The sequence below is a fragment of the Anomalospiza imberbis genome, chromosome 1 (assembly GCF_031753505.1).
Source record: "Anomalospiza imberbis isolate Cuckoo-Finch-1a 21T00152 chromosome 1, ASM3175350v1, whole genome shotgun sequence".
NCBI classification, from domain to species: Eukaryota; Metazoa; Chordata; class Aves; order Passeriformes; family Viduidae; genus Anomalospiza; species Anomalospiza imberbis.
This window is the reverse complement of record NC_089681.1, coordinates 101,369,092-101,381,785: the sequence shown is the minus strand read 5'-3', so window position 1 is coordinate 101,381,785 and position 12,694 is coordinate 101,369,092. Positions and strand designations below refer to the sequence as shown.

The window sequence follows — 12,694 nt, the reverse complement described above, 5'->3', positions numbered from 1 at the left end:
AACCCCTTGCACTACTCCCCACCAAGGTTCACAAAAAGAGTGGGCCTCCTCTTAAGAGGATCCTGTGCTACATGTAGGGGACAAGAAATATAGACCAGGAACATCTAATAGAAATAAGAGCTGTGAAAAATTTAAGCTTGGGTTTTTTTGTTTTTTGTTTTGTTTTTTTTTTTAATTTTGTTTATTGTGCCATATCACTACATGATTTTCTTTCTTCCTTCTCTGTCTTATCAGCTTAGCTCATCACGAGTGGTGTCTCAGCTGCAGTTGCATTCCACTCCTATTGAGGATGAGTGAGAGGAGAATTGTAAGCTGCTGAATAGAAGCCACTGCCACTTAGTGCAAAATCCACCAATGTTGCCAGTAGAACAGTCCAAAGCAAGCAGCTGCTCCCTTGTCCCTTATCATCTCTGTTCTGCATCAGCTCTCAAAAAACACACTAACTTTGGCATAAGACCCTGCAAAGGCTGCTGCTGTTATGAAGAGCTGGAAAGTACAGATTTTGATCCCTCCCTTCACAGCATCGTGCATTTTTGTTGCTTTTCTTTTCTTTATTTTTTTTTTCTGAGTGATTGTTAAGATCCAGTTAGTGAGAGATGCCTCTGTCCAAATTAAGGTGCAAACAACACCATATGTCAAAAGACAACAGGGATTATATTTAACAATATATGTGTGGTAGAGAGGCGGTAAAAAGAGAGAAAAAAAGAGGAGGGGAGAGAAAAATTGTGAGGTCAAGTGGAAGACAGTCGCTACCTGTGGATCCAATGCTGTCCTGTTTGTCCTTCTTCACCCTGGGCTTCTTGGTGGTGGTATCCTGTAGTTGTTCTTCTGGGGGTACCACCTTTATACAGTCCAAGTTCTAGGTATCCAGGGTATTCACAGATGTTTCCATAACTTGGGGCAGCATGTGCATGAGCAGTTGCTTCCTTTCCCACAGTTTGCCACAGCAGAATTTTTTGTCTGGATGTGTTGACCAGGATGTGCTAAGTAGATCTTGCCTCCACCAGACCTGGAATGAACATCTTCTTGCTGCAAATTCCTCCCTTCTGTGCTTCCCTCAAGTTCTTACTGTAGGGCTCAACTTTAAGCTAGTCTTTTCTGTGGCCTTGACAGTGTTTGAGACAGGCAACAGTGCTCTTTAAGTCCTTACAAATGATAATAGTTTGGCTGAGGGTCCTCTTCTTTCTTCCACAATTTTTGCTTATGCTGAAGTCAGAGACAAAGTAACAAAAAGGATCATGATAGAACTTTTGAAAGGAAAGCCTTGGCAAAACTTCGCACATCTAACAGGAGGAGAAGAACTTCAATCTGTTTAAAATATTATTATTAAGCATGCTGAGTAATTCCCCCATATTTCTAAGTGTCCAGAGCCTACAAGAGAAGCGCATGACTAGAGAAAGAAATTTAGAAGCTAGAAATGAGCAGATTGCTCAATGTTATTGATGTAAATTTTATGGCAAAATGAAAGCACCTTCCCTGTACAAATGAATAGAAGCATAAAACCCACATATTTTTGATTAAATAGAGCTGCCCTAACCATTATGTCTACTTCTATCAACATTCATTAACTCATGTTGTGCTTTACTAGCATTCTGTGAAGCATGTCAGACTTTTCATACATCACTTGTCAGATTTCCTAAAAGGTAGATGTACTCTTCTGTGTCAGTAATAATACCTTGAATTCTGGAAAAGCAGAGTGATATTTTTGTTATTGTAGTTGCTTTTGTTGATATTAACCATTGGCACACTCTCTCGGTCTGGTAATGAGGGAAAGAAATTTGTATTTAAAGGTATCAAGTAAGGAATTTTTTTAAAGTACAAGGAATTAGGGTGTGCACAATTCCCATGGCATTAAAAATGCTTTTTGTGGGGTTTGCTGTTTTTCTCTCATACCATAAATTTTTAGGTCACAAAGCCTTAGAAGTAGAGCTAAATGTTATGGCAGAAAATGACATGTTTTGTTAATGCTGGTACTTTGTTTTTATTTTTGTGGGCTGTTCCCTATGTCTTCCTTGGTGACATACCACACAACCCGCTTTCATTACTAATGACAAAATGAAAAGAAGTAGTATGTGACCTCAAGAATCTATTTTTTTCAGATAAAAATAGTGGCATTTTCAAAGCTTTGAGTTTCAAAAGTTTAGCATCAGTCTTTCAAGCCCTGAAGTAGGCTACTGTTGTATGTTGTAGGGTTTTGTTATGCAAAGTGTGCACAGTTTAAACAAGAATGGTTCTAAAGAAAGCTGAATTTCAATATGCTGCAGGTAATGTCATGTTTACTCAACTGTGTTTCAATAGTTTTCAATGTCTAATTCTCTGCTGTGTTCCAAGGAGCAAGACTTAAGGCATGATCCTGAGTGTTGCATTCCATACCTGAAAAAGCTATAAAATTCAAGTGGAGTCAGCTACATCAACAGCATTTCAGACCAGGCATATACATTCAATACAGACAGATCCAACAGGAAATTGATTCTGTAAAATGTGAGTAATTTAATCCAATCCAGAAACACTTGCATATATTAATAGATTATCACAAAGATAGTTCTCAGCACCTTTCAGGATCAGTTCTTCAGAAGTCATAGAAAATATCACAGCTAGTGTTAAAAGAGTATTCAGATCCAGATTCTGCACTTGAAAATCCATGAGTTAGTTTCATTATTTTATCTCATTCCTGCCCTCAAAAGCAATGCCATTGCTTTGAGGATTATTTAATCATCTAGAGGTGGAATAACAAGTTCCTCACTTGCATGTTTTCTCACGTTCAGATATAAGAGGCATGATAAGACCCAGGATTATGTTACCTCTATTCTGTTCTTGGCTGATATTTCAGTCTTTCTGGGATTGTTGACAACCATTCTGTTTAAATCTTAGCAAGGACAGATGCTTTCTGAACTGCACTAGGAATTGTTAAAGGAGAAACAAAATGTTGCATTATTTAATTTCATTGGCTTTTCTACAAAGTGGAGCAAGTATTTGGTTACATTTGAGGGCATAATATGACAAGGAGTTACTCTGAAAGAAAATATGACCAGCCAATTAAGAAATGGAGCAAAAAGACGAAGATTTTAGCATATTTGAAAAAGTTTTACAACTATGCTACTTTTTGTAGCTGTGCACATCATTAGTTGTAAACTTGTTATATAATTGGACTGTCCAAGGACTTAGGGGTAAGCATGTGCTTAAAAATCTGTAGAATCTACCAAATTTAAAATCTATCCATTTTTATAAGTACTTATAGTCAGGTGACACATGTGCTCTTTTTTATCCCAAGTATGCATGTAGTACTCCCTTCCCAAGTTGTGCATGCCATGATGCTTCAAGTTCCTTTAAGAGTCACCTTTACTGGCTTTAATAGTTTAATTTTCTTTTTTTAAGAATTTTAATTTATATTAAATAAATACATAAAAAATTACTCTACACCATCACGCATTTCTCAGCAAACATTCCAATAAAAGGAGGAAACAAATGGCTGCTGCCGAGTCACTGCTGGCCATCAGATACAATTTTCAAAATTTTTTGCAAGGCAAGAGGGGTGAGGACACCAAGTGGTTACATCCAATTATTGTACTGTGACACATGTGAACTGTGCATTGTGTTTGCACAGAGCACTGAAACAACTAAGGGTTGAATTGATGTCTGTATGGTAACACTGGTGCTATATAAAGGTTTTGCCTGCAAGTCAGAAAATCTGCTGGAGGGAGCTTTGCCAATGAAGTTGCATAGATTTAGAGAGAAGACAAAAAGAAAACAACTTAAAAAGTGAAGATATTGCAAAGATGGCAGGTGAGTTTATGCAGGGTGGAGGCCCCCTCACAAGTTCCCAGCAGCAGTTGGTGAGCAGATCTGCACTGATACCACACACTGACTTGCCTTGAGGCACTAAAACCAAAAGAAGTCCTGGTTTTCCATATAGATTTGGAGTTTTGCGTAGTTATGAAAAATATTATTAAGAATTCATGAGAATATTTATGATATTAGCATTACCATAATTGCTACATTTCATATATTTAAATTATATATTTGTATAGCATATTGTTCATTTTACCTCAGGAAATTGAAAACTTTCTTAAAAACATCAGAAATAATTTTTGAAATGAACCCCATCGTTGTGGATAGAAAGTAAATGCTTTAATTGCCATTAACACATTTGTAGCTGTGATTCAAGGACAAGAATGTAGAACTGGAGGCCAAAGCCCATTAAGTTTTCTTGGGGTGAGCAGGAGGAAATTGGAAAGAAGACCCACTGGTGTGAATGCTTATATGAAGGGACATCAGAGGAATTAAGAACTGGTCTAGAAAGAGGAGGAAAAAGTACTTCTTCAGTTCTTTATTGCACAAATTTTGCATACGTGGCATTTTGTTTGGGAAAAAAGTGCCTCTTACCTGAGATTTCTTGTTGTTCTAAGAAATAAGAACGCAATCACCAAAGTCCATTTTATGTGGTTGTTTTCAGCAGTAATATGTGTTTAATTCTAAGATCGTATCAAACTATTCCTAAAATAATTATTATGTTATCTGGAGAAAAAATAGCTCCCCCAGTGTTTTTTCATTTTGAGTGGGTAATTTTTTACAAGAGTCTTGCTTTACTTCAAAAGAGTAATACCTGTTTTGAATACTGCATCTTGTATTATGTGACTACTGAACCTAATAATCCAAGGAACAAATCTATTCCAGATAAATAAATTAAATTTTAGGAAATAGAAAGTTTTGCTAATTGCATTCATTTTGTAATTTAGTAAAATATTAAGCATATATTTAAAAATTTATTTTATCTCCATACTGCTTCTATGAAGTTCATAAATTGTGTACCTGCTGACATAAAGGCACAGAGGTGAAACCCATTACATTTGTGTATTACTAAGGAAAATTGCATTCTGATTGATGTATAAAATGAGCTTCAACTTCTAAAATGAAATATTTACAGTGAGTCTACTAAATACCCTGCTAGTTAACTTATAATGTCAACCTTTTAGAAATAATTAATAGGACATGAAACTGAGTTTATTGATTAAGATTGAGACTTCCCAGGAAATAAAGGAAAATTACCTCTGTAGGGTTGAAATACCAACAGTTCTCAATTCCAAACATGATATAAGAAAGGAAGGCTGAAAAATGCTGAATGTTTTAATAGCTATGCACAGACTATCAGGACTAAAATCTCTATGAAATTTATTCAATATTTTTCTGATTTTTTTGTATTGTATTGTATTTTTCTAATTCTGTGTTTGTGAGCATAAAATATATTCTTGAAGGATAAATGAGGGGTTTCTTATTTTCATTTTTCTGTGTAAAGAAAAGTCTGATGTTTGAGTTTTATTTTTTAAATTGTGATTTGGCTTTCTGTATGAATGATTTAATCTGTTCACAGATTTATAGCCAGTGTTATGAATTTCTTGGTTTTCTAATAGCAAAAAACTTTCTGTTTAGATCACAAAAAAAGTTTAAAATGAAAAGGAAACAAAAGAGGATGAAATGCATATAAAATGGCCAATTTAATGAGTTTTTTCATAAGCATATTTAAACAAACAAGGAAAACTGAGAAACCCATGGACTTTCTATGGCAAGCAATATTTCACTAAAAACTTTTATTAATTTTTTTTTTTTTGTAGCCTGTCCCCCACCCTCTTTTCTTTTTTCTTTTCTTTTCTTTTCTTTTCTTTTCTTTTCTTTTCTTTTCTTTTCTTTTCTTTTCTTTTCTTTTCTTTTCTTTTCTTTTCTTTTCTTTTCTTTCTTCTTTTCTTTTCTTTTCTTTTCTTTTCTTTTCTTTTCTTTTCTTTTCTTTTCTTTTCTTTTCTTTTCTTTTCTTTTCTTTTCTTTTCTTTTCTTTTCTTTTCTTTTTTTCAGTGTTAGTCCTTTAAATGTTTTGTTGCCACTGTGTTTCTCTTCAGTTTCTCTCAGCTTCCTTATTACTGAGATCAGCTGCTGGTATTCCCCTGATAATATCTTAAGATGCCATTGAGAGCTGCTCTGAAGAATAGCTGCTCTACCTTTAACTTACATTTTTTGTGTTTGCTCTGTTGCATTGCATCCCAAGAAGAGAGGCCTGGGAAGGAAGTTGTCAGTTCGGGTCCAGGATTCAGGCAGGAAAGTGTACAGTCAGTATTGCTCTATTTTATGTCACTATAGGGAAAATGGACTCACCAGTCGAAGGATGGATCAGAATATTTCATCCTCCTGCCACAGCCCCATTATTCCCAGAATACATTGTTTCAACCAGAAACTCAGCTAAAGAAAATGACCTCTCACTGGTCCCTGATTTCTCTGGGATGGGACTAAAGTACTGTTTTGATATCGTAAGGAAATCTCACTTCAGTAATTAATAATTTAGAACTACTTAATTCTGAAATTTGTGAGGAAAGAGAAAACTTGGGAAAGCTGTATGGGAATTCAAGGCAAGAACTGTATCGCAGGAACAGGTTGCACAAATAACACCCTTATTCTCTGCTTGTAAAAGCTGACAATGATGATTGCTTCAGCCTTGCAAAACATTGAACAAATACAGCCTTGAGGCCCACATAATTTAGGCCAACTTTCTTTTCTGAGAGAGGTCAGTGACACATATTTTAACTGTCTTTGGTAATGTCTTTTATTTACAAAGTGTTGACAGCTCTATTTTGAACAGAGCAGGCCAAGGCAATACCAAAGCAGTTCCAGAAAATCTCACCTTACATGCTATTAATGCTTTGGGTTCTGTAGGTGATGGATTACCTTTTTAAACTCAGTCCCTTTTCTTTATTTTTGCAATACACTTCTAAGATGCAAAAGCAACTGTGATGGAAGTCACTGCTCATAGCTAATTTCCACAGATTAAAATTGTCATTCTAAGTCAGAGGGATTTTTTTTTTAATAAAATTTGAGATTTTAATTGCAAACAGAAAAAAAAATGAAATTAATTTAACAGTGACATGATGCATTCTTTTAATTCTTATGAAAATCCTTCTCTGTAACAAGATGTTTCAATTCTGATAATACACATTTTTATAGATTTATAGATTGTCATATATATTCTCTTTTGAAATGCGATTGCCACTTCCTACTAACTATTTTTAGATCCTAACAGAATCCTTCACATGGGGACAGGCATTTAGCTCATCCTTTTACAATATCATTCTGGAAAATTCCTGTGACCTGTCTATTAACCCATCTGCTATAATCTTCTTTGTTAGTGTTCACCTGGATAAATGACAATTTTTAAGCCCAAATAATTACCTTTGACAGACATGAAGGTAAGAATCAACACTGTACAGCAAATGATTCTGTGAAAAGGCAAACTATTATGCTGAATGCTACTACCAGCACTTTCTCCCAACTCTCTAATTACAATCACACATAATGGGGTTATTTTTAAGATTTGGGCTTGGAATTTTTTTAGTCCAACAGAATGGGCATAATCCCCAGCACCTAACAAATGCATTTAGGTTCAGATCACAGCATTTCCTCTGGATAATAAGATAATGAGGTTCTCTTGATAGATTTTGAAATTATTATATTTTTTAGCCCAGTAGAAATCATTATAATCATCTCACTCAGCCTCCTGCACTTGGGTCTCAACAACCCCAGGCAATGCTACAGGCTGGGGCAGAGTGGCTGCAAAGCTGCCTGGCAGAAAAGGACCTGGGGGTGCTGGTTGACAGCAGCAGAACATGAGCCAGCAGTGTGCCCAGGTGGTCAACAAGGCCAATGACATTTTGGCCTGTATCAGCAATAGTGTGGCCAGCAGGACCAGGGAAGTGATGGTCCCTCAGTACCCAGCACTGGTGAAGCCATACCTTGAAAACCTCCAGTTCCAGGACCCTCAACTTAAGAAGGATGTTGAGATGCTGGAGCATGTCTAAAGAAGAGCTACATGGCTGGGGAAGGGTCTGGAACACAAACCCTATGAGGAGCAGCTGAGGAAGCTGGGCTTTTTAGCCTGGAGAAAAGGAGGCTTAGGGGAGATGTCATTGCTCTCTACAACTACCTGAAAGAAGGTTTTGGCCAGGTGGGGGTTGGTGTCTTCTCCCAGTCAACTAGCAACAGGGTGAGAGGACACAACTTCAAGTAGAGACAACCTCCCACTAGGGGAGGTTCAGGTTGGACATCAGGAAGAATTTATTAATGGAAAGACTGTCAAGCATGGAACAAACTGCTCAAGGAGGAGGTCAAGTCACCATCCCTGGAGATGCTCAAGAAAGGACTGGATGTTACACTTAGTGCTATGGTCTAATTGACAGGGTGGTGATCAGTCAAGGAATGGACTCAATGATTTTAGAGGTCTTTTCCAACCTAAATAATTCCATGATAACACATGCCATATAATTAATTCCAAGATTTCTGTCTGAATTTCAGTGACCTGTGGCTGAGCTAGGACTTAACTTGTAATTGAAAGTATAATTTGGTGTAAAGACTAATTGAATGCTCTACTTCCGCCAGTGATGTGCTCCTTCTGTTACAACTATCAACAAATGTATGCACAGTGTAAGTTGAAATGCTTTTGTATAATGCTATAGTTTTCCTTGAAGCATCTTGGAGGAGTGTTAAGGACTTTTAAGTTTTTTGAGAATTTTGAGACAATGCTTTTTGTTCAGGCAATTGAAATATATCTGCAAGGCAAGAGTAGTTCAAAGTTGCCAATATGAGGAGAGACAGGTGCCTTTTAAATTATTCATAGATCTCTGCTGGCTACCCATCTTTTTGCAGATGGGATTTTTGTTGTTGGTTTGTGGTGGGTTTTTTTTCTTTTCCCTCTTTCTTTATCCCTGATGGGTTTAATGTATTTATTGCACTCTTAGCTCCATGAATAGATATGAGAAATGCAAAGGCAGAGCTTTAACTAGTAAGAGAACAAAGAAGAATGTTCTGGTTTAACAGATTCTCTGTCTGTTTATCACTGACAGCTATCTTAGATTGTTAAGGTGCTTCCCAGGAAAGTTTTTGTGGTGGTTTTTTTTTTTTTTATTTTTTTTTTTTTTCTCATGACTTCTCACTGATGACTATGGCTCTTTGTGACAACAACCCAGACAACAATCAGAGGTGGAAGATCAAAATTGCAAAATCGTGTATTATATCAGTCTGGTAAAAAAAAAATATTATTTTTCAGGAGAGAGTGCAACAAAGTGAATAGTTTGCTAACTGTTAATTTTAGTTGTATTAATTTTAATCATGTGGCTGTAGAAATAAATTCACTTATTCTTATCGCCAATGTTTCTTTCTCCTCTGTCCTTATAGGATTTATTTTATTCATCAGCCTTTCTTTAAAATAATTAGATTCTGCATTATAACTATATCTTTTTTACATCCTTGTCTTACTTCAGGTAAAAATACCTTCCAAAATTCTTTCTCCTTTCTTGTCTTGCACTCTGCTTAGTCTTCACCTTGTTATGTATTACACCTCCCTGCACCTAGTCAGAGATAGATCAACCTACTATAGAGTGGCACAAGATTCTGACATCTGATGTCAAGTTTAAAAATAAAGGGCAAAGTCAATGTATATTCAAAAAAAAAGAAGACCTTGAAAATGAAAATCTCAGTCAAGAAAGGTACCATCCCAAGGTAGGGCTAAATAAAGATGCTATGCAGGAATATGTGTGTGAGAATATGTACATGTAAGAAAAGTGAACTATTGCAGCTTGCATTTGGCAATGATCAATAAAATAATCTTAGCTGTTTTTAGCTGGCTTCCCAGGCCTGACCTTCAGATGTTAGGTTTTGAGATGGCTAGTATTTGGATAGACCTCTGAAAGTCTTGAAGGCTGGAAACCAGTTCAGCCAGGTGCTGAATGTTAGGTTTTACAGTCAAATAGGTTCAGAAAAGTTACCTCTTACCTCTGGAAAACTGGAAATAAATTCTCAAGAATTTTTTCACTGGAATACTACTTAGCCTAAAATTGTAGTGTCTTGAGCTGTTTCTTTTCTGTTCTTTTCATATTAGCTGGAGTCACAGAGAACAGAGGCGTTCACACATAAACATTTCAGCATTCTATTAATCAACTTTAGTTTTCTCTCGAGTTCCTCTCAGCCTGCAGTAGGTAGAAACTGAGATTGTGTTTTGGTCAGCTGTTTGTTTTTGTTTTTTTGATTTTTTAAGGAATATAAAATAAAGGTCAGATGTGCCTTTATGTTTTGGGGTTTTTCTTTGCATGGACACCAAGTGTTGTTATAACTTGGATTGGTGTAGAGGCCAGTAAATACTCCCTATTCCATTAGAATAATCTTTTTATATTGTGTTCCTTGACCTGGGGACTATAATACTGTATTTCACTGAGGAGCAAGAACAGAGAGTAAAACAGCATGTGCACGAAAAATTTCAAAATAAACCTTTTATCTCTTCAGCACCTTCACATCATTATACTCTGTAAGTCTTCAGAATATATATCCTACAAGGCAGTGGCTTACCCTGTCAGTATGCAAAAATTGGTTTTGCTGTCAAGATCTGGATTAGTACTGTGGTAGGTATTCCAGGTTTTAACTTTTTTTTTAGTATTTCAACCCATAAGAAAATATAAATTATTAGAGACTGTGAATAAGTCTCCACTGACCTGAGATTCAGTTTGTCCCCAGAACATTTCACCTAAAAATGTTGTTGCTCCATAGCATTGCAAGTGATATCAAACACCTCTGTGTTTCTTTCTTGTCATGAGAAACATCTACACAAACATTGTTGGGGGTGCAGGTAGTTAAGTAATTAAAACTATTTCATAATTATCCAGTATTCTAGTAAGCAGGAATTTATCATGAGTAAATGGAAAAAATCAGCTGTTGTTCATATCTGACCTTGAGAGCAATTATCAGTTCACAAAGAGCAAAATTGTGTTGTGGGTTTTCTTTTTAACACAGTATCAAATGTACTAAGTGTACTATTGCATCTAGACAAGTGCTTCTCACATAAGGATTAGATGTTTTTTCTTCGATTTTATTTTCTTGCAAATATTTAAATCTGAGAAGTGTAATACTGATGGAGAGGAAGTATCTTTAAAACTACTCTTGACCTTGAATAATCTGAATGATAATCAAAATCCCTGGTTTTTCAGAATGAGACAGTCATAACTTTAAATGCAAACTTTATCAGAGTATATTGCTGTATATGTTATATAATATTTAAAGCAATAGGCATAAGACAGCTCAGGTGGTTTAGGTCCAATTCCATGGCTTTGTACCATATTATGTGGTCACAAGCAAACAGGATGGGCTGACCCTGGTTGGATGCCCACCTAAGTCACTCTACCCCTTTCCTCCTCAGTTGCACAGGAGAGAAAAAAACCTAACAAAAGGCTCATGGCTTGAGATAAGGGCCAGTGAGAGATCATTCACCATCACAAACAAAACATGCTCAACTTGGGTAAATTACCTGAATTTACTACCAACCAAATCGGAGAAGGATAATGAGAAATAAAACTACCTTCCCCCTATCTCTCTTTTACTCCAAGGCTTAATTTTTTCCCAATTCTCCACTTACTCTCCTGCAGCAGTGCTGGTAGGTGAGAAATGGGGGCTATGGTCAGAAGCTCACATATGAACTGCTCCAGTGTGAGTCCCTCATGGGATCACAGCCTCCTTTGGGCATATTCACCTGCTCCAGGGTGGGTTCCACAGGCTGCTGGTGGATCTTTGCTCCACCATGGACTCCACGGGCTGTAGGGGCACAGCTGCTTTACCACAATCTGCTCCATGGACTGCGTGGGAATTTCTGTTCTGGTGCCTGAAGCACCTCCTTGCCCTCCTTCACTGACTTTGGTGTCTGCAGAGCTGCTCCTCTCACATATTCTCACTCCTCTCTTCTCGGCCCGCAACTGCTCCTGTGAGGTAGCTTTTTACCCATCTTAAATATGTTATCTTGAGGCACTATCACTATTGCTGACAGGTTTGGCCTCGACCAGCAGCAGGTACATCTTGGAGCTGGCTGGCACTGTTGGAAATCTGAGACAGGGGAAATTTCTGGCAGCTTCTGACAGAAGCTGCCTTTGTAAGTGTCCTGCTACCAAAACCTTGGCACCAAACCCAATGCAGAAAATCATTTAATCCTTCAGTGCCTATGTTTTTCACCTAATAATTGGAAATAAGTACTGCTTTTTTCCTGTTAATCGTGATTACTTAGGTTCTTATCCTAATAAGTATGAACTGCCTGTTGGTCTGTTTTACAGTGTTGATCACATTTGGCCACAAACCTCAAGGAGAGATTTGAGAAAAAAAGAGAATTTTCATTAGAATTGTAACATTATGTAAAGACACGTGATACTGCTATTCTTCACCTGTGCCCCACAGTGTTTTCACTCCTTTGGGGACTTCAGTAGTTTCAAGTACAACAGATGCAGCCATGAGTACCACCTGTCTGTAAGTTTAAATTCAGATATGATAGCAAATCATCTGTCCATCCCTATGTAAGTTTATGCAGTTGTCCACATGCTCTTTCAGCAAAATTTCATGTGCTAACTGTAGGACTCTACATGAAGTTTGGTTTTCCCTGATGAAAATATTGTTTAACATACCAAGTTTTCATGAGTAAGTAAAAGCAATTTTTGATTGTTGCCTTTTTTTTCTTGGATGTATAATGCATGGTCTCTAATGTAGTGAATACTTGGATTTCCATGCTAAAGCTCTGTGTACATTCAGTACATGAAGGTATGTATATTTTTACAATTGTCATGGCTGAAAATCAGGAACATTGTCAGAAAACCAATAGCACTGTCATTCCCACTCAAATTAAATTAATTTCTAA

General features: G+C 36.7%; 1 long non-coding RNA gene across 1 annotated transcript; it reads right to left on the bottom strand.

The window, feature by feature from the left end:
• Nucleotides 1-752: 752 nt before the first annotated feature.
• LOC137481934 (uncharacterized) lies at nucleotides 753-3,554 on the bottom strand. The gene is made up of 2 exons (XR_011003797.1): nucleotides 3,402-3,554; nucleotides 753-1,206 (listed from the first exon to the last, which is right to left on the bottom strand). It is a non-coding gene; the product is annotated as an uncharacterized lncRNA (long non-coding RNA).
• Between the last annotated feature and the right edge of the window lie 9,140 nt (nucleotides 3,555-12,694).